Raw genomic sequence first — 19,442 nt, 5'->3', positions numbered from 1 at the left:
GGCATCGAACTCATGCCGCAGTGGCTTCGGAGAGCTTCATAATGTGGTGCTTTAACCCGTTGCACCACCAGGGAGAGCCCCCTAAGTGATCCTTTCTGCTTCCTACTGTTTGGATCGCAGTTGGCTAGCATGCGAGGCGGAGGTCGCACTCATGCTTGGAAACAAACAGCGCTCCTTTGGCTCCAGCCAATGGAACAACCTAGGGCCTTGGCTGGGGAGAGGAGGCACAAGGCAGGACAGCGGGCCTGCGTCCATTTGACATGAGAAGCCAGTCTCGACCTCAGGACCAGCCACTGACACCCACCACAGGCACAAACCCCCAACTCGAGCTGATTCCCAGGCGGCTGTGGTGGGGCCACAGCAAAGCCAATATGTCTGTCCCAAACGGACCCTTTCCTGGACAGCACTGGACAGGTGGGGTGGGGGGGTGCTTCACAGGTGCTGCTATGGATAACTCAGCTGAATCTATATGTCACTGGCCAAAACTTCTCAAGCTTAATTTTTCATTGTAACTACAGGATATTTCCAGTTAAGTCCACATTTAGAAAAGTTCGTTCTATGCCACCGAAAAGAAGTTCTAGGTTGATATTTCCTTTTCTACATGATTGAAAATTGCTTCTTTGGAAGGTATTCTTTGCACATAAAATACTTCTCCAGAAGACTTTGAACTTGAGAGAGTATATGTCAGCATGGGTAGCTGAAGGCAAACCAAGTGGCCACGGGCATTTGACCTGGTGTCTATTTGGCTGTAAGAGATGACACCTGTGAGGACCTTGGGCTTATGTCCCCATGAGACCTGGCATGATGTGGTGGATGCTGGCACCAATGAGCTGGGTCTCTACTGACAAGCTTTGTGTCATTTATGTCTGGATCTCCAGACATGGCTGCTTTCCGATACAGCACCTCATGGTGTCACAGGGTCTCCGGGGAAACAGCTTTTCTTTCAGAGCTGCAGAGAGGACTTGGGTGCCGACCTCCGTGCTTTTGGATGACAGAGAGTTGGATTCAAATACTGCCTCTTTATGGGCTAAGGGGCTGATGAGAGGGCACCGTGGGGGCAGGGAGTAGGCGTCGTATTTGGGCTGAATGCTTTTGCTAGCTCTCATCTCCCTCCGGGCAAGTTTGCCCTGGTTCTCCTTGCGGAGGGAGATGGTGTACACAAATACACTTTCCTCCTCTCAGTGAGGCTTACCGTATGAATTTAGTGTCCTGAGTATGTCATTATCTGGACCTTCGGGAACCTAAATCCTTGTCTCTCTTAATGAAGCCAGACCTTGCAAATGAATGCTTTGCTTCCTAGTCTGCTCTTTGTGTTACTGATTTGCAAAATTGATTGAACACTTTAATGACATCTTGTTCGAAGGCTTACTCATCCTCTTTCTGGACACAATGCATGCCATTGGCTCATTGGTGGGGAGCCCTGGGCAACAGAAGCTGTGAGGAAAGGCTATCAATGTACTAAGCCCTGAGGGCTCTGGGAAGTGGACAAATCAGAGATGCTCCTAGTTACAGCTCTGATTAATTTTTAAAAGTTGAGGTTCAGTAGCTATATTTCAAAAGCATTCTGCAAGTAATAGCTTAATCTATCTATATCTGTCTATATATATATATATATATATATATATATACATATATATATAATTTTAAAAAATTAAATGGGATTTTCATGTGAAATCGGACCAACCATAACTATGTGGAGAATTTACCCCATTCCTTGAAAATACTTGGTTGGATAAATTATTAATCTGCCTATCACAGTTTTGCAAAAGACTTAAAAAAAAATAAGATAAAGTGTTTTCCTACCCATATGTTCTTTGCAAACTGTTTGTCTGTGTGAAATTTTAAATGTGCAAATGAATGTACAAAAAAAATTCCAGTGTGTGGGAATGAAGTGTTACTCCCACAACGTGAGAGAGAACCAAACCATTGGACACAGAGTGGGTTTTGTGCATGACCAGATGTCTGTGCTTGACTGGCCCACTTCTCAGGTGATGGTGCTGAATTTTCTGCAGGTGAACTTTGAGCACCCCAGTGGAGTGATGTTACGCTCTGGCTGCGAGTATGTTGAATAGGGAGAGCAGCTTTGTTATACTCTGCTAAAAGCAGACAACTGGGATTGTCAAACTCTTTTTATAGACTCCAGACAATCTCTCCTAAATGTCAACATAATGAGATTGTCTCAGGAACACATTTTATCATCAGTGAAGAAGTGAAAAACCTGAAACCTGATGGCTACCAACTAGCTGCTAATTAATTATCAGCTCCATCATGTTTGGCCTGATCAAGGATGTTGTTGTTTTTCATCACAAAAAGGAGCATGGAAATTAGCAAAGCAAGTCTCAGAAACCACTAAGTCCTGTTTTGATTGTTTGCAAGTTTTTTCAATATCTGTTATGCAACTGTAACAGGCTGGTCCCTAAGAAAAAGGGAAGTTCCAGGTTCCCTGCCCCACCCAGAAGGAGGGTGGAGCTGAGCAGAGAAAAAGGAGAGAAGAGAAGGAAGCAGGATGGAGAGCTAGGAGACTTGAGGAAGCCACATGGAGCAGCAAGCATGTGATGAAGAAACTGTGCTTGTTTCCTGACACTGGACTGGTTAAGGCAGATGTGGGTGAGATACCTGTAGAGAGGTGACCTTGGTAGTGTTTATATTGATTTTGATTTTGCTCTTTTGCTCCCAGATTTGCCTGGCCATTTCTGACCCTTTTCCATGGGTCCTGGCCAGAAGGTGCTTTAGTCTAGTGGCAGCTTTCAGGCCTTGCTTTGGGCCAGTCCCTTTTGGGTTGAATTTTGCCCACGAAGGGATGGGTAACTTCAGGTGTTTGATTTAGAAGTTATATTCTTTGTGTTCCGTATTGTATATTTACTGTATTAAAGTCCCTTTTCATTAAGGTTTTATATGTTTTGTCTTGCTGCTGCGGATGGCAGAGCCAGCAGGTTTTGGGGCTTCAGGGGTGTCCCTCTCCCCCGTCCTCTAACAGATTTGCTGTCCTATAACACAACCATATTAAGTTGTAACACTATTAAGTTTCATTATTTATGCTGAGGTTACTATAAGAAAAACTCCAGTTAGAAATAGAGGGAAACAGGGACCTGTTTCCTTCTGCCACTTGTTACTAACCTGGCGTCTTCCTCACTGAGGTCAAGCTAAATCCCTTTGTCTTGAAATTTTAATTTTCCTTAAAGGAAAATTGAGTTTCAAATTCAATGTTCAGTTGTTGCAAGAACGTAAAATAGTGGAACTAGTGCAGAAGAAGCGCCGCAATTGAATTCTGCAAACACTTTTCTTTTTGACGTTGCTGTGATGGTGAACAACGCTGGGAACCTGCTGACCCCCGGCGTCCTGTGAGTTTCCATCTGTGTCATAGATCCTGCCTCCTCTTCTCAGCTAAGGCCGAGCCGTTTTCCATGACCAGTAACTTGTACATTCATCCCTTTGTTTAGTTTAACCTCCCCTTTTCCATTTTCATACTTTTTATTGCTATTGATGGAGAGAAGTGACAGCAGTTTGCAAAAGCCATGGGAAGAGACCGCTGCTCCTAATCAGCCAGAACGGGGGTTTTGTGCACTGGCCAGTCAGCTGACTCGTTTCTGGGATGAATCCACTTACTTACTTTTCAATATTGATTTCCTTGTAGGGGACAAACTGGTAATTAGTTATTGACCCTGAGAAAACAAATTATTCATAAAGCATTTATTCTGTGATGTCACCTGATACAAATGAGTTTTGAATGACCAATGACTTTCCAAAACCGTTTTGTTTATTCTTAGGTACGAAGGTCCCCAGTGCCTACTGCTGCTTATGAGAAATACAGTTCCGAGTCATTTGAAAATAATCATTCTGAGAACAGTCTTAAAAAAATAAACTGGTATATGTGATGAAATGATAGCAGAAAAATAGAGTCAAGGAGAGAAAAGAGAGAGTTTGATGAACTGTTTCCATATATTATTTTTTAATTTGATTATTTATGCATACAGAATTGGGGTACAGATCAGAAGTGTGGGGGAGAGGTGAGAGGATTCACCAGAGAGAGTGGGGAGCAGAACAGGCGGATGTACTGAGGCAGATGCACTGCTGAGGGGAGCAGAGAGGAGACAGGAGAGGTCTACTGCACCATGTGGGTCACCGCCCTGGCCCAGGATCGAACTCGTACTGCAGTGGCTGTAAATAGCGTCACAGTGCTGCGCTTTAACCTGTTGCACCACCAAGGAGGGCCCTTTAAAACTTCAGTTTTAAAGTTTGGTTTTATCTGACCCTTTGCTTGATTTCTCTATCCTATTTATAAGTGACATCATCTGGTATTTGTCTTTTTCTGACTTGTTTCCCTTACCATATTCTTTTCTAGCTCCATGCCTGTTGCTGCAAATGGCATGAGTTTATCTTTTTGACCACTGAGTCGTATTCCATCAAGTATAAATCCCACATCTTCTTGACCCATCCTGTTTCTGGGCACTAAGTTGTTCCCATAGCATTGTTATAACAAACAGCACTGCTGAGAGCATGTGAGGCAGGTTTCCCTGATGAAGTTGTTCTATTCAAAGCGGTGTTAAAAGGATTTTGTGAACTTCTGAGTTTTCCAGTGACTTCATTCCCAGCATGCTGATTTTCTCTTTGCAGCACCCCACTGCTGTTGCTATGGCCGTCTTCTTGCTATGCCGCCGGGAAGGGCTGTGTACCTTTCTGCCCCACTATTTTTCCCAACCCCACCTTAAGAATACTGTGTCTCCCAGTGTTGCTGGTTCTTGAATAATCCAAAAATTATAGAATTACATCAACTTTTCCAGATGGACTTGAAATACCAAAATAAAACAACCATTTTCATCATTATTTGACAAATGATTAGAAAAATAGACAGCTTTCCTTTTGAAGTCATCATATATCTGCTGTTCACTTATTTATTTATTCTTTCCAAGTCCTGTTTTGCATTTCTGTTGTCAGAGTCAGTATATTGCTGCCCCTGTAGAGCTTACAGCTGTGGTCTGAAGCTCATTAGTTTCTTCAAATAAAGACCATCGAATGTTCTCCCTGCCAGTAAGAAATCTGAATCTGCAAATGACACTTAATAAATAAATGTACCCTTCAATAATTATCTTAAGTATCTGGTTCAGGGAATCAATAGGACTCTGTATAAAGGAGTCACTAAAAGGAGAGACACTGTAAGTGGAAATTCGTAATTTAGAGACTGTACTGGTAAGCAGGTGGCTGTGACTTTTAAGGCCAGAGAGAGGGCAATGGGGAGGTCTCCATCCTCAGCTCTCCTTGTTGCCAAAAGATGTAATGGGCCTCCCTGTGCTACCTTTCGTCACCACGAGATGGCAGTGTTTTTGAGCTTTGCTGCTGAAGTAATTTGACTTAAAAGGGAACGGGGTGCATTGTTGTAGGAAGTCAGAAAAAAAATAATAGGGAAGTAACTTAGCATGTGAAATAAAACCAAAGAGAAAAAGGCCCTAAAATTTCAGGAATTTGGAGTTTTGGAGGGGTGAAGTTGTGCATAGTTTTGGAATACATCTGCATGCTGTCAATTTTGTGACCGTTTCTAAAGAGATAATGTTGGCAGAGGTCTTAAAGAAGGAAAGGTGATGAGGCTGGAATAAGTTGGCATTAGACAACGTAGGACACAGCATGCTGGACTGTGAGCCTCACTGGGAGGCCATGGAGTCTTTAAACAAGGGCTTGGGGTGCGGCAATGGTATTGTGCTCGGGGAGATAACTCGGGCGGCGTTTGGAGATTGACCGTGGAGGGGAAAGAGCATGTTTCCTCCTAAAGGCAGGCTACCTAGTCAAGAAGTAGTTCCAGCAGTCTAAACAAACCTATTTGTCTAGATTAAAGCAGTGATAGGGATGGGGACTGAACCATATTTAAGAGTGTAGTCAATAGGACTTGGTGATTATTTTGGGCTTTAAGAGAGAGAAACGGAGTCCTACATTGGGTGACTGGATAAATTGTCACATTTTTCTAACTAATGAATGCTGTCTTAGAAAGAAAATAAGTTTGAAGGAGAAAATGGCATATGGAGTTTGAGAGGTCCAGGGCCAGACCGGTGTTAGTGAACTTAATTAACATCTGAGGGAGAAAGAGAATGTGTGGTCCTCAGGTTAGAGTTCAGGTCCTTACAGGGTCCATCCAGACTGGAAGCTGCACCCTGGGTGTGGGCAAATGCATAGGGTGTCAATAGGGGGGCACAGTTTATCTCCCCAATAATAGTTGTCATGGTAACAACAGTGTTCTCCATGTGATAACCAATAATTTGTCAGTCGTATATACATCGTGAATACATGTATCTTACAACTGCTTTCGTGTAAATTGTGAGCATGGGCATCTTGATTAAGATTTCCTGAATCTGCAGCAGTCTGGAAACTTATAACTCAGAAGAGATGTGTTTGCCCTACACATGCAATTTTACAGCAAGTTGTCGTCCACACTCACGTGCCCTTCCGAAGTTTAGAGTCGTTTCGTGGACAAATGAGAAGAAAACCATCGGAAGCGGCTGCCAACTCTGCATATGCTCTAGAATAACCTGTGGCTCTTAAAACATAAGCACACGCTTGGGGTCTATCCAGGGAGACTTCGATCCAGAAGTTCTGGGTAAAGAAAAGGAGGGAAAAAGTTTTATATAAAGAGACACCTTTAAAAAGGCACTGGAGGGCCCTCCCTGGTGGCGCAGCAGGTTAAAGCACAGCACTAAGAAGCTAAAGCCACTTCGGCATGAGTTCGATCCCCAACCCAGAGGTGACGCACATGATGTGGCAGAACCTTGTGACGCGCTCGCTGCCCCCTCAGCAGTGTATCTCGTCAGTCTGCTTGTTCTGCTCCCCACTCTGTCTCTGGTGAATCCTCTCACCGCCCCTGCACTTCTGTCCTGTACCCTAGTTCTGTATGCATAAATAAATCATTAAAAGATGAAAAAGGCACTGGTCAACCTGACTAGCAGAGAGGCCAAATAAGATACATACTAGGGCCCTCCCTGGTACAGCGGGTTAAAGTGCAGCAATGTGCAGCTATCTGAAGCCACTGCAGCATGAACCCGATCCCTGATCAGGAGGTGACACGCAGGGGACAGCAGACCTCGCCTGTCCTGCCCGCTACTCCCCTCTGCAGTGTATTTCAGCCAATTCACCTGTTCTGCTCCCCACTCTGTCTCTGATGAATCCTCTCACACCCCCCCATACCTCTGACCTGTACCCCAGCTCTTGTATGCATAAATAAACAAAACTAAAAAATACATACCAGCCAGTTTCCTAAAAATGACTGCTGTAACCCCCTGAGCCCTTCGGGGAGCATCGTCATTGGTGTTTGGGAAGGGGGAAGCAGACCATTTCCTGAAGTGAATGTAGGAAGATGTTCTTATGGGTCAAGAAATGGGGTTTGTTGTCAAGGTTTATTGAACAATTGTGGCCACTCAGCTGAGGTTGAAAGCTGTAGATCTGAACGCTTAATCTGCCTCAATCCATAAGTTCATTCAATAGCATTGTCACACTGGAGATAGAGACGGGAGTAAAATCCACAAGATTTTACTCAGCAGAGAAAAGGCAGACAGTAAACAGGTAACTAAAGCTACAGACTTCAGAAAGTGGCAGAACAGTAGACACAAACAGTAAGTGGTTGCAGCTTCAGGAGAATTAAATGAAAGGAAAAGGATGCATACATTGACCCAAAGGAGGTGGGTTAGGTTGATGAGGTTGATTAGGTTGTGAGTTTTAGGTCAGAGCTTTTGTGATACCAGAAACATGCTTGATCCTTAATGCATTATACTTCGTAGGTGTAGATGTTCTTTATGAAATATCAGCTGGAAAAATGGTGTCTCTCAGTCTCGTTTGTGCTAGTCTAATGTGCCCCAATAATTGACCTGTATAGGAAGTAAGATGACTGGATCCCTCTCCCACTCCTTAAAGTCAGGCAATTTGTTTATGTGACAGAAGAGTCATGTTAGATACATCCTCAAACATAACAAACAAAATTTAAAGATTTAAAAAGCCTGTTTTTATGTTGGTTTAAAGATGACAGGAAGAGTCCAAAGATGATCGTCATTGACATAACATATTCAGACGCACCCTGTAAGAAGTGAGGAAAAATAAATTTAATGCAAATTTGAAGAAGGAGGTTAAGATAATTTACCATGCAGTAATTTATTCATCCAATGATATGGAAAGTAATGATATATTTCCCTTCCCTAAGACATTATTTTTATCGTTTTATTGCTTACCAAATTCATCTCATAAGAGCACACATACTCTTTAGATGTTTTACCTTGGAAATAGCTTTGAAGTGGAGCAGGATAGCCAGGTGTTCTGGAATTAATAAAGAAACTTCATACTTTCTTTTTATTCAACTATTAAAACCAGATTTATTTATTTATGCATACAAGAATTGGGGTACAGGCCAGAGATGCGGGGGATGAGAGGATCTACCAGAGACCGAGTAGGGAGCAGAGAAGGTGGAGTCACTGAAATACACTGCTGAGGGGATCAGCAGGTGAGACAGGAGAAGTCTGCCTTGCCATGTGTGTCAACTCCCTGGCTGGGAATCGAACTGGTGCAGTGGCTACGGATAGCTTCATAGTACTGCACTTTAATCAGATGCACCACTAGGGAGGGCACTCAGTTTTTATTTTCACCTATCTTCTGAGCTGAAAAATTATAGTTGTTCCTCAGCATCTATGGTTCCAGAATCCTCTGCAGGTACCCAAATGCTCCACGCTCTAGTCTCTTTCCTAAAATGGTATTTATTGTATTTGCATGTAACTTACACACACTTGTTCTCCATAAACTTTGTCATCTCTGGTGACTCGTAACTCCTCATGCAATGTAAATCCCATGTTAGTAAATGTTATACCAGATGCTTTAAGGAATGATGATAAGAAAAAACTTCTGGACATGTTCAAAAGTCACATTGCAGGTCTAGCCACTGAACAAGCATTTTGAATCCCAGGTTCGTTGAATCTGCAGAATCGGAACAGTGGGAAGGGTCAAAACTTGTTATCACAGATTTGGATAAATAATTTAAAAAAAAACTATTTCTAGGGGAAAAAATATAAAATTTGACAAAGCATAACTACTTTTGGAATTCCTTTTTTTTTTTTTTAAAGATTTATTTATTCATACAGAACTGGGGTACAGGCCAGAGATGCGGAGGGTGAGAGGATTCACCAGAGACAGAATGGGGAGCAGGACATGCAGATTGACGAAGTACACTGCTGAGGGGAGCAGCGGGGGGGTCAGGAGAGGTCTGCCATGCCATGTGGGTCACCTCCGGGGCAGGTGGGGATCGAACTCATGCGGAAGTGGCTTTAGCTTCTTAGTGCTGTGCTTTAACCCGCTGCACCACCAGGGAGGGCCTGGAATTCTTTTTTAACTGCTGTATCAAACAAATAGTCCCAGGGGTAAATACATAAGACTTTCTAAATGTGACTATATTAGAACCTTTGAGAGTTCGAGTCCTAATCATGGCTGTGAAAGGTACTAACTTCATTTCAAATCAGATAAAAGTCGATTCTGATGATGTTTCCTTACTGTTGTAGCCTCTCAGAAGTTCTCTCAGCTTCAAAATCAACTCTTTCCCTTCAGGGTTGATAAATCTAAATATAGATACTATAATTTTCCTTCAAGGACCTCCCTGGTGTGCAAGGTGTTAAAGCACATCTCTATGAATCTATCTGCTGCCACTGCAGCATGGAGTGACCCACATGGCACGGCAGACCTCTCCTGTCTTCACCCGCTGCTCCCCTCAGCAGTGTACTTCATCAGTCTGCCTGCTCTGCTCCCCAGTCTGTCTCTGGTAAATCCTCTCACCCACCGTACCTTTAGCATGTACCCCAATTCTTGTATGCATAAATAAATAAATCTTAAAATAGAATAAAATAAAATTCCCCTTCAGAACTCTTGTTTGGAATCCAGTTTACATTTCTCCTCATAGGCCACAGTTCACCTGGAGGATTTGACTGCACCAGCCTACCGTTCTGGTTCCACACAGGTTGGGCAGGTGACTTTCCCCAGGCACAGTACTGGTGTTTTCCTGCTGCATTGCTGGCTCCAAGTAAATATTTGACGTGAACCAAAGATTTCTTGGTATCTGCCCACCTGCTTTCCCCTACCCCCTTTCAACAGTCCTCCTCGCCTTCTGTCGTGTTCCATAAGAGACACGCAAAACAGACACCAAAGACTCACAAAACACATTTTTTTAAACAGAATTGGATGGGATTTAAGAAGTCATAAGGTATTTTTGCTGTCTAGTCAAAAGGCTTCCAACAGAGCAAACTGACTAGATTAATATCAGAAAATCTTCCCTTGTGGTCCTGCCCTGAGGATTCTACTGTTTTTACTTTTCTTCTTTAATTTTTGCAAATCAAAGTAGCTGCGACATGCATTTACATTACAGTTTATTGACTAGCTGTATTTGGAGGCAAGGGCAAAGTCATTTTGATATATGACAATTTAAAATAATTGCTCTTCTCTAAATAGAGGGGAAATTAACTGGCCTGTGGATCAGCCTACCCCGGCAATACGTCTCCATTGTCAGTGCCTGCTCTCTGCACCACCAGCCTGGGCCCCCAGCAGGGACGCAGACCGATGAGATGGCTGCAGAGAGCTATAGATCTTGGGCAAGTTAACCGGTCTGGTTTGGCTTGGTAATGAGGAGAGTGTCTCTGGAAAATGGGAAATTGGAATCTGTCACCTCTCAGCAAACTGATGAGTGATTGCTATTGTTTTGCATCTCTGTAGGGTAAGCGCTGCTGCGTATTAACTACCCCTTAGCCCTGAGAGTTCAGTGTCACTCTTACTTCCCAGGCAGCAGCCTGAGAAATGTGTTGTGAAGCGTAACTGTTGAAAACAAAGTGGAGCAGTTTTCTTGAGTCTTTGGAAGTTGCCAGTACCTGCTCTGAGCAAATGTGGCAATGCAGGCAGGCGGGAGGGCCGCGATTTTCAAGATGTGGGCTAGGAGGGTGGAGGCACACACAGTGCTTACTGTTCAGGTGTGACTCTGTTTCCCCAAGACCTGAAATCACCGTTCACAAACACCAGTGCCAATGTGTCCCAAAAATGGGAGGCTGCTCTTAATGATTCCTGATTTGGCTTAGAAATGGAAGGACAAGAAATATCAGAATTATCTTAAAATAGTTATTTATAAAACAAACGTGCTGAAGGCAAGTTTTCAAGTTGTCAGTCTCCTTCAGTCTATTGAGAAAGAAACTTTAACTACAAATAAAAAAAAAGGATAGAAAAAGAAAAAGAGAAACTTTGGATAACATTCCCTTTTAAGTGTGGAGGAAAAACTATGAAATCATCCAGTTGGAAAAGACCTGAAAAATAATTCCAAACTATTGAAGTTGCATTGACGTTACTAGGTAACAATGAAACAAGGTCCTCATACTAACTGGGAAGAGGTGCCCATGCAGTGATGGCAGCTGAAAATGTGATTTTAAACCGCAGGTCGTGACCACTGAGTGGGTCCTGATCAGGATTTAAAGAAAAAGCAACAATAAAAATTAGGAAATATCAGAGTACATTTCACACTGTATGTTTGAAAACCACTGCATTTACATTTGAGTAGGAGGAGATGAAAAGACACAGATTCTTGGTGAGTGCCTTAGCAGGCTTCCTACAGCGAGGGCCAGAGACCCCCACTGAGCAGATTTCATGGCCCATTATGCAACACTTAGATTGTCCTCACACCCAGGATTTATTTCTCTCCACAATATATAACTAAGGCTCCACTCCCCTCCCCCTCCCCCCCAGTTGGGCCAAGCACTTTGCTTTGAAAGTCACCTTTACCTTCTCAACCTCCCCCCCCAAATCTCTGGTCTCTACCCTGAGATAAATGGGGGACCTCTTCATGGTGCCCCAAATGCACATTCAGTTAAGGATTTAACACCCACAATTGTGTGTCATTTCCATGGTGTTCTTTTCTCCTTTTCAATAATAGTGCTTTTAGGCGCAGATAATTTTCTGGAACATTTTATCCAAAGGGAAAACTCCCAATAATGCATTTAAGTCCAAGAAAACAATGTCCACCTTGACATTGTAAAAAACACATTGTGTGAGGTGAAGCATACCAGATTTCTAGAAGGGACTACAGTGATGCCTGAGGTCCTGTTGACTGGAAGCAAACAGTGCTGTGGTGACTTCTCTTTTGTCTTCTTTGTGATGGGAACTTAGATAGAGAGGTAAGAGAGGCCTTGGAAACAGGTCTCCCTGTGGAGAACTCAGGAGATCGCTGACCCTCTCTCTGTTCCTAGATCTGCCAAAGGGCCGTCAGCTTATTGCTGCTGTAAACACAGTACCACGAAGTTAGTGGCTAAAAGAACACAATGTCTTCTTTTACAATTCTGGAGGTTAGAAGCAGATGCAGGTCTCATGAGGGTAAAATCAGGGCATTGTACAGGTGTGCTCCTGTGTGCCCTGAAGAGAGCCAGCTTCTAGAAGCTGCCTGAATTCTTTCCCTGGTGGTCCCATCACGCTGAGCTGACTGGTCCCCTCACGTTCCCTGGTCCCGTGGACAGTCTCCACAGCTCAACCTCCTTCACTGAATCACATTTGCGAGGTCCTCAAGTCATGCCAGGTGGAATGCTCACAGGTCTGGGATTGCAGATGTGGACATGTTTGGACAAAAAGGGTTTGGCTGAGGAAGCTCCTTCAGAAACCAGGAAAAGTGAGGTCTCTAGCATCCCTCCCATTACCCTGATTTATGGCATGGCTTTGCTGCTCGAGACTCACTTCCCAGAGGAAGGACTAGCTTGCTGGAAACAATCACTCTGGGCACCTGCAGGGTTCAGAGGCTAGCAGCTGTGGTCACTCTGCAGCCGGGCACAGCTCTGCTGTTTTCCTGCTGGGCTGCACTAGCACACACTGGCCCAGAGATGAGCAATTGCTTCTCTGACTGCTGTGGTTGCTTCCAGCCTTTACCATTCATCTCTGCCCTGGTCTTCATCATTTTAGGTCTTTAAAACATCTCCTCCATATCACATTTTTTATAGCTGTTATTTTTAAGCTGCCTCGTTCTGCCTGGATGGGAGACCAACGCTTAAAAGCAGGAGAGGATGGAAAATAAGCCCACAAATGGAACAGGGGATAAAAACCCAGGAGAAGAGAGGCTGAGGGCCTTCAAAGGAGATCTTGAAGATAAAGCACATAGTAAACACTCGGAAGCTGCATTTATAAATAAAATAAAGGGTCAGAGATAAAAGCCCATGAACGAAGAAAGAAAAAAAAATAGCCATTTGCAGACACAGGAAGCTGTGTTTGAAGAGAAGCGCCAGCAAATGCACTAACGTTCCTTACTGTGAAGCCCTCGCGGTAGTTAGGTGGCTCAGCCGCGTGTGCACTGGCCAGAGCGGACACTACCGGCCAGGGGCTTAGGCTTGCTTTCCTGCAAGACTGGCTGAGGATACATCTCGCCAGGCTCAGAGCTTCTGGAATTTTACTCCTCTCTCTCTTTTTAGGGATTTATTTTTTTATTATAGTAGTTTATTTTTACATCATGTTGTGCCTTTTTCCATCGCAGTTGTCATCCTCGTGGGCTTCCCACCACCAAATCACCTGTGTGCCATTGCCATAGTCTGTGCACACCCCGCCTCCCCTTTTTGATCCCTTCCCCACTCCAGCCCAGTAAAATGTCTCTGGTTTATAGTTGCTCATTATTATTATTCACACACACACACACCCTCCTTTATACTCCTATGTTTTACTCTGCTCTTTTAATCCCATATACAAATAGTTACGGGAAGAAGGGAATCGGAGGTCAAACGCACACAGAGGAGGCCTGATTCATGAACAGTTTCTGATTCATGAAACAGTCTCCTCTTTAGGAATGGAAACCTTGTTTCCTGGAAGAAGACAGTGGGGGAAGGGCTCCCCTGAGACTCCAGGGTTCTAGTGGCCTCAATCTCCATGTCCCTGGTTTCTTAAAGTATATGTTTTTCCCTAGGATTAGCTTGGACTGCAATCTATAAACATCTTTAAAAGCATGAAGCACTGATTCACTCCTTCTATTCTAATAGTGGCAAGAAACCCCTGCATACCTTAATGTAAATGGTATAAACTATTATTTGATTTTGTCAATATCTTCCTAACTTTTAGGGTATTTGCAGGGCCAATAGGAGTATTTTATCGTGAAATGCTGGACTGATTTTGGAAAACGCAGTAGAAATGTTTCAGTATACACCAGTTACGACTAGTAACAAAGGTGAATTATCTGTGGAACATGTAAATTATGATGAGAGCTACAAAAGATTCCTCGCCCCCAGCCCCCATTCCTGTGAATTCAAAAAGACCTGGGACCTTCCTAATGTGCTTCTGCTAATGTGTTGTTGATCACGCTAAAGAAAAACAAGGTTGACTCATTCCATTTCGAATTTCTCTTTGCCGTACACACTGCTGCATCTAAAGGATCAGGGCGAAATACTTAGAGCCTGCGTGATCCTGGAAAGCAATCAGGGAGCATCCCTGCCAGAGGCACGTATGTTCCAGGAGAAAATAACCAAGATAGTGACGTGGCCAAAAATCTGTGGCACAAGTTCTCTCACCAATGTCTGTGTCCTGCAGGACTCACTCAGAGGTAGATGGGACCCACCACTTCCCATCTGTGTGTGTGAATGGTGAACTGTGCTTGAATCCAGCAGCAACTATTTGTTTCCCAAAGAACTGTGTCTTCATCAAATGGGATTCATGTGTTCCTGTGGCGCTCAGACGCTCTGGGCCGGATGTGGCTCTTTTCCCCGACTGCCTTGACTCAATAGGATCCAGGCATTTTCCAACTGAACAGCTGTGGCTTGGGGAGAATCCAGGTGTTTTTCTCACTGAATATTTGTGGGATTGGCAGGACCCGGGGTATTTCCTTTGCTTTCTCTAGCCTGGAATTATTATAACATATATTATGTATATGTATCTCAGTGAACTTTGCTTTGTCCCAGGAAACAGATCAGCTTCCTCTATTTCACACGAAGAACAATTACACTTAGAAAATATGGGCAGGATTAAATGCCATTTATCTTTTTCTTCACTAGGTCTGTCCTTCATGCTGTCTTATCCAAATGCATGAATATTCTAAAATTCCCTTTGAGTGAAAGCAAGTAAATTACCTTCCCACACTGAATAATCTGTTCAGAAGGTGTTGCTTTATTGGAATGTGGGTGTCACACCTGTTCTGAGACAACCACTTGCTAAAAACCTGTTGGAGTTGGCTGGGGTTCCCAATGGCAGAAGTAAGTCTGCCTCCCTAGGTCGGCGATGAGAGACCAGATAGGAGCTGGAGTGTGGTTTTAGTTTCCACATCTAATACAATGGACAGGGAAATTGGAAGGAGTTCAGAGAACAGAAACAAATGATTAAAGGGTTGAGGAAATAGGGGCTGGGATTATTTCATCTAAAGAAAGGCTTTCAGGAAAGCAAGACGGCCCGTGTGTGCACGTGTGTGCCCAGACATGCAAGGACAGAGTTAGGGAAGCCAAATTGGAAAGGTTATGTGTTTGAACAGGTTTGGCTGTTTTTTGTAGCCAATTTGTGATACCATTTTTAAAAAGATTTATTTATTTATGCATACAGAATTGGGGTACAGGCCAGAGGAGTGTGTGGGGGATGGTGAGAGGATTCACCAGAGTCAGAGCGGGGAGCAGAACAGGCAGATTGACTAAGTACACTGCTGAGGGGAGCAGCGGGCGGGTCAGGAGAGGTCTGCCGCGCCATGTGGGTCAGCTCCCTGGCCAGGATTGAACTCATGCTATAGTGGCTGTGATAGCTTCATAGTGCTGTGTTTTAACCCGTTGCACAACCAGGGAGGGCCCATGACCTCAGTTTTGGGAAGGTGAATAAGCAGTTTAGAAAAGGGAAGAGACCCAGGGGAAATCATTCAGGCATTACGTCAGCTAGGTTTCACTCTTAGGTCTACTTGCAGTGAAATCTTTAGACGTAGGGAGAACTTCAATACACATAGATCTTACATTCCACCTTGCACTCAATTTGCAAGATGATTTGATATACAATACCTAAATCTACCTAATAATAAGCCATATTATACCTTCTTCCAACTGAATGATTAAATGCTGTTTTAAAGAAATTATTGATCAGTTACTCACATAATCCCAAAGAATCAGAGGGAGACTTTATACATTCATTTAAAAAATGTAGGGTATATTCTAAAATATAATCATTTTCTATGTGTTGAGAAAATAGAACGAGAGTGTATAGAGTCAATTCTCAGTATGTAAAAGTAGAAAAAATACTATCAACTCTCAGTGGTTTAATTCCCCAGGTAGGGAGGTGGGCTTGATTATCTGTCATATAATTAACTATCTGGATGAGACCCACAATATGTCCAGGATTCTGACTTTAAAACATTAAAAATATAAAATCTATACAGATATAAACTTTGTCTCTGGTAAGGTTCTCCAAAGAAGCAGAAAAAAAAGTACTTATATATGTGTACTATATATGCACATACACATAAGTAGATACATATACATATGTGTGTGTGCGTGTCTAAAATACTCACACTGGACACTCAGCTACAATTTCGATGTTACATTCTCAAGATAGAATTCCTTCTTCTCTGGAAAACCTCAAATTTTGATCTGACTGGTTGAGTCTCCCCTACATTTATGAAACTTATCTCCCTTACTTAACTGATTGTGGATGTTAATCACATCTATAAAATATCTTCCCAGCAACATCTAGACTAGTGTTGGATCAAGCAGCTAGCCACATGGCTCAGATAACTTATCACCAGTTTAGTCATCATGGGTTCCAATTACTTTTCAATTCATCTTTTTTTTTTTAAAGATTTATTTATTTATTCATACAGAACTGGGGTACAGGCCAGAGATGCGGAGGGTGAGAGGATTCACCACGAACAGAGTGGGGAGTAGAACAGGCAGAGCGACGAAGTACACTGCTGAGGGGAGCAGCGGGCTGGTCAGGAGAGGTCTGCCACGCCATGTGGATCTTCTCCGGGGCAAGCGGGGATCGAACTCATGTGGAACTGGCTTAAGCTTCTTAGTGCAGTGCTTTAACCCACTGTGCCACCAGGCAGAGCCTCAATTCATCTTTTTAAGAAAGGTAATCTTAACCCTTGGTGGCATAGGGGTTAAGGCTCAGTGTTATCACACTGTGACCACTGCGATCTGAGTTTGATCCCTCCCAGGGAGCTGAACCACATGGCACAGCAGACCTCTCCTGTCTTGACTGATGCTCCCCTTAGCCGTATATTTCAGTTAGATCCACCTGTTCTGCTTTCTGCTCTCTCTAGTGAATTCTCTCACACCCCAACTCTGGCCTATACCCCAGTTCTTCTGTGCATAGAATAAATAAACCTTAAAAAAAAGAAAGGTAATGTGTGAGCCAGTATCCTTCCTGACTCCCCCCGCCCCCACCTCCTTGGCTTTCTGCCCCGCTTCTAAGAGTTTTCTTTCTTTCTTTTTTGGCCTTCACAAGTGATCGCTTCCTGTGTCAGTTCTCTGTGCTGTAGTTCATTTCTCCCAGGTCTTTCAAAACTTAACTAGATTGCAGGAATGATTTCAGATGCAAGATAATCTGCTTTAAGCAGAAAAATCACAGGGATGAAAAATGACCAAGTGAAGAGGTCAGAAGTCTGTGGACGCAGGAGCAGAAGTCTGGATCCAGATTCCAGTTCCACCAGGTAATGCCTGTGTGGCTTTCCTCAGTTTATTTGTAATGCCCCTAATTCAGTTTCTTTGTCTGTCAGATGGGGATAATGATCATCCCTATAAAGGGTTGACCTAGCTACTTGAATGCTGCTTAGTGACTCAGTACTAATAGTGTACTACTTGGTAACGGTTTCGACTATTTAAGTTTAAAGCCGAGGCATATCAACAGTTAGGGAGAAAGGGTTTTGCTGAGTGGCTTTCTGTAGTAAAACCATGTAACACTGGGGGAGCCTATTATAGGTCTTTCCGTCCCTGATCCTAGGAATTTTACATCATCCTTCTTCACAAACTAGGAGGCACTAAGAAACCAGAATTTGGTATTACTGGAACCCTGAAAAATTCACTCCCCAAATATTTTATCACACAAATAAAAGGGGGCAGGAGAAATAATATTACTGAATACCTTGTATGTGTTAGTCCCCATCATTTAAGGCTCACAACACCCCTGTAGATTATATGGTATAATCTCTAATTTTGAGAAGTAAAAACTTGGTCTAATATGATTGAAAGGATTTGCCCCAAAAGACAGCAGAATCAGGGTTTTCCTGCCACAAAGCCTAAATGCTTGTCTGTTACACCTTGATGAGCTTTTTTTTCTTTTACTCCAGCAAAATGAAATTTCAGTTCTAGAATAGTGCTCTGGACATTGAGTGAAGGCAGTTGTGTAGCACACAGGAGTCCTTGAATTGCACATGCTTGACTTGAGATACAAGAACTAAACACAAATGGGAAAAAAGATGTTTGAGTTTCTGATTTTCGTTCTAAACTAAAATACTGCTTAGAAAAAAATGTCAGGGGAGGATGCAGAACAATTAATGGCTTTTCTATTATTTACAGACTCAAGTCAGTATTTGATAACAATACAATTTGCAAAATAAGTTGACAAAGTTAAAAAATAAGGGCAAGATGCCCCAAAATGATTAAAATGAGTAAGATGATGAAGAAACACTCCATCACAGTGAAGGAACTCATGACCAATTCATCATGAGACTGCTTGTAACAGATCCATCCATCCATCCATCTGATTAACGAACTACCCCTCCCGAATGGAGATGCACTCTGTGCTAAATACTTTTCTAGGTGCTGGGATAAAGCAATGCTTAAGGGGCAGAAGGGGCCGACAGCATTATAGTCTAATGAACAAACAAATAAACTAATTTCAGGCACTGACTGGTAGTCTGAATGTTAGCACGATACAGCATGATATTACAGCCTCATCTCTGACATAAATGTGGGTGTTGGCTTATGCTGGAGAGCCCACATGAGCAGGGGTGGTCATGGAAGCCTTTCTGAAATATCTGGCATGTGAGTTGAGATCCAAGTGAGAGTCAAACCTTTACAAAGCAGAAGACATAACTCCCAGGCCTAGAAAGTCTCCAACAAGTCAAGCATCTTGTTTTCGTCCTTCAGACTGTTATTACGAAGTACCAGAGATGGAGTGGCTGATAGACAACAGAAATTTATTTCTCTGGTTCTGTAGGAAGTCCAAGATCAGGATGCCAGCCAGCATGGTCAAGTTCTGCTGAGAGCTTCTTCCTGGTAGTAGATGGTTGACTTCTGGTATCTAGTAGGGAGGAGAGCAGAGAGCAGTGAACTCTCTCTGTACTCTTACAAGGGTACTAATCCCATGACCTCATCTCATTCTGAATATCTCCTCAAGGCTCCATTTCCTAGTGCCATTACATAGAGGGAAAAGGTTTCATGTAAGATTTTACTTTTGGGGGGTAAGACACAAAACTTTCAGCTCAGAACACATGTGAACATCAGAGAGAAGATGGTGCAGCTGGACCC

This window comes from Condylura cristata, unplaced genomic scaffold (genome assembly GCF_000260355.1).
Source record: "Condylura cristata isolate star-nosed mole 26May11 unplaced genomic scaffold, ConCri1.0 scaffold00018, whole genome shotgun sequence".
Classification (NCBI taxonomy): domain Eukaryota; kingdom Metazoa; phylum Chordata; class Mammalia; order Eulipotyphla; family Talpidae; genus Condylura; species Condylura cristata.
This window is presented reverse-complemented; position numbering follows the sequence as displayed.